Consider the following 3,624-nt stretch of genomic DNA (forward strand, 5'->3'; position numbering starts at 1 on the left):
ACTGTTTTTTGACTCATTCCTTCTCTGAAACAGTAACCAACTCATGCATATTCCTGTAAACAATCCCACATAAACTTGGTTCACCATGTTCAACGTTGGTTGCGTCCTTACTTTGGTCTGTCTTTGGCTCCTGATCTAGGATGAGTGGGATACATCCATATGTCCTATGATAGTTAATTTTGTTTGACAAATTGATTGCATCTGGAATACATCCATAGGCACATACCTGAATAGGTTTATTCAGATAATTAGTGGAAGGACTGATGAGAGAAAATGCTTAGTGCTTTCTGGTGCAGCACAGTACAAAAAGTTCTGACAAGAAAGCTTTTACCTGCTTGCCTTCACTCTTTTGCCAGTGACTGCAAATACTCTCTTGCTGCCAGTAACACTCTCACCATTTGATGACATTGGAAGCCAGACTTTCATCTTTCCAATGTGGGATAAAGACCAGTAGCACTTAGTTTATGCCAGCTGAGACTATGGAGTCATACTACCTTATGGTTTACACAGCTCCTAGATTCTCAGTATAGATAGCTGTTGTCAGACAACCAAGCCCATACCATGTAAGCCAATCTGATAAATTCCCTCATAAAACGTAGTCATTGTATCTGTCCATTCCTCTGGAGAATCCTGACTAATACAAGTGTTCATGTCAATTCTCTCTACATATCATATCTGTTATGGGCCAGAAATGATGGCTACAGGTAAGAGTTTACTTTGATTTTGAAAGAAACAGACACATATAGAATATAAACCCAAGAAAGTTGTAATCACAATTTGTGGACAAATAAACACTATAATTATTCCAAGAACACTTCAGCAGAACAGTCATCGCAGCTTTTGACACATTAGAAGCTCTTCCAACAATTAGCAGCATGACCTAAGATAATAATCCCTACAATTCTTCAGTTATAACAATAGATGTTTGTTGTGTGTCAGGTCCAACTTCTAATTCATAACTGAATGACTTAGTTGCCAGTCAGTAAAGATAACCAGAACAATCTTTATGAGATTGCCAATCATTCAATCTAATGCCTCCTTTTCATTCACGGAGAAACAGTGATTAGAAAGGCCAAGTGGCTACTCAAAACTTTCAAGCGGACTTTGTTTCACTTCTATAAATGAAGTGAGTTCTAGTTTGTTTTGTTTTCTTCCTCCCACTATTTCATTTGATGTTTCTAATAAATAATGGACTCAAACACAGAATGATTGCTTATCAAGTAAATATCAGTAACTTGCCAGTGAGAAATTTGGGTTAGCCAATATAACATATAATATGGTAGCTTCTGAGAAAATTCAATGAAGGACGACAGTCCAGGCCAGGTCCTTTGTGTTTCTCTCTTAATTTTATTGATTCCATTTGAGAATTTCATACATAGTTACATAATTTCCAGCCCTCTCTTTCTCTCTCCAACTCCTTTTGTGCACCATACTTCACACACACACACACACACACACGAGAGAGAGAGAGAGAGAGACAGAGACAGAGACAGAGACAGAGACACAGAGAGAGACAGAGAGAGAGAGTTATTTCTTCATTCATATATATTTTGAAGATAACTGAACTCTTCTCCTTATATAATTATACTCTTTGTATTTTCTTAGAAATGTTTACTTCTATAAAGGACTTATTTTCTAATAATGGTTCAATGGGTCATTATCATTCCTCTTCACTGATATCACAGTTCCAGCTTCTGTGTCTCATCGGATAAGGATAATAATCAAAGGGAAAGAGGGTATTGATTTAAGAGTGGAGGGTGTGGGAGGGTTTGGAAAGAGGGTAGTTGGGAGACACTGGAGGAGGAAAGGGAAGGAGGAAACAAAAACTTTTAAATCTTTGCTTATAGCACAATTTTCCAATGTCTGTCATCATGTGGTAATTCTATGTTCCTTGTCCTTTTAACCTTTCATTTCTAGGAGACCCAATCCCACATCAGAATTCCTGGTCCTCTGGTGCTTACAATCTTTTTGCTCCCCTCTTCTGAGATGGTATTAGCCTTACGTGCAGGAGTTGTAATGCAACTTTCTCCTTTGTGTCTGGGCTCCCCATCATCAATTGTTCTACAGAGAACAATTCTTTGAACAGTGGTGGGTTTCTGTGATTGTTTCTGTCTGCTTCAATGGGAAGCATCTTTGATTAGGACTGAGGGCTACAGTTACCTTAGGATATAAGCGTGCATATTTAGAATGTAGTTAGGAGTTATGCTTTGCTCATAAAATGGCCGTAACTGGTTCTCATCTCAAATCCATGGCCTTACTAGCTAGATATAGTTGGCTAGGTGTTTGGTTACAGGCATGGTTTTCTTCTCATTGAACAGGATCTAAGTTCAATTTAACATACATTTGATAAAAAATATTAAGAATTACCTGGTGCTCCTATAAATGTTCATATAACCAAAAGATGTTTCAGTAACAATGGGTCATCCAGTAGGGAACAAGAACCATTTGGCTCATGTCACCAGGAAGTGAGAAGTAACTTTACTTAGAAGAAAGCTATGGCTATCCCTATTTTGAAACAGAATTAATTACCATTGGCAGGTAAGAATTTATAGTAATTTTGAAATAACCATTTCAATTTGGATTTAGAACAACAAAACTTTGAAATCCAGAAGCCATCACATCTGCATCCTCACACTGAAGTGATATAAAAGCTGGCTGTGGAAACCACCCGGCTGCAGTCAGTCATGGCCTTCCTTGTGACAAAGAAAGTTTGACTTGGTAGTTGGAAACAAGATCCCAGAGTAAAAAACCATGAATGTCTAACAACTAAGGCTGAATTCCAGTAGCTAAATTGGTAACCTGTTACCAGATGAATTCTACAGAAACTAGCTGCTGCATCACAATGGTCACCTTAAAGGCAACCTCTATAGTGACTTTTCTTTCTTTTTCTTGTATTCTTTTTTAAAAATTTAAATTAGAAACAAGCTTCTTTTACATGTCAATCTCAGTTCCCTCTCCCTCCCCTCTTCCCTGGCCCCCACTGACCCCTTATCCCAACCCTTTTCTGTTCCCCAGGAAGGGTGAGGCCTTCCATGGGGAACCTCAAAATCTATCATATCATTTGGAGCAGGACCTAGACCCTCCCCAGTGTGTCTAGGCTGAGAGAGTATCCCTCTATGTGGAGAGGGCTCCCAAAGTTTATTTGTGCACTAAGTGTAAATACCTATCTACTACCAGTAGTAGTAGATGTATTACCCATAGTAGATAATCTACCCATAGATTATCCAGACCTCTAAACTGACTTTCTCATTCAGAGGGTCTTTAATTGTCCTACACTGGTTTCCCAGTTATTAGTCTGGGGTCTATGAGCTCCCCCTTGTTCAGGTCAGCTGTTTCTGTGGGTTTCTCCAGCCTGGTCTTGACCCCTTTGCTCATCACTTCTCCCTCTCTGCAACTGGATTCCAAATATTGTTTATAAATGTTTGTTTTCATTTAAATGGGGTTGGTTATAAATGGTAATGATCACAGTAAATCTCTTTTTAAAGGAAAAAGGGGGATATGGAGATGAATACTTTACATTGGTATGGATTTTCATTTATACAAATTTAAGGTCAATTTTGTGATATGCATAATTAAATACAGATTATATAGTCACCTATAATAGTCACAATGTACAGATAGGTT

This window comes from Cricetulus griseus, chromosome 2 (assembly GCF_003668045.3).
Source record: "Cricetulus griseus strain 17A/GY chromosome 2, alternate assembly CriGri-PICRH-1.0, whole genome shotgun sequence".
NCBI lineage: Eukaryota > Metazoa > Chordata > Mammalia > Rodentia > Cricetidae > Cricetulus > Cricetulus griseus.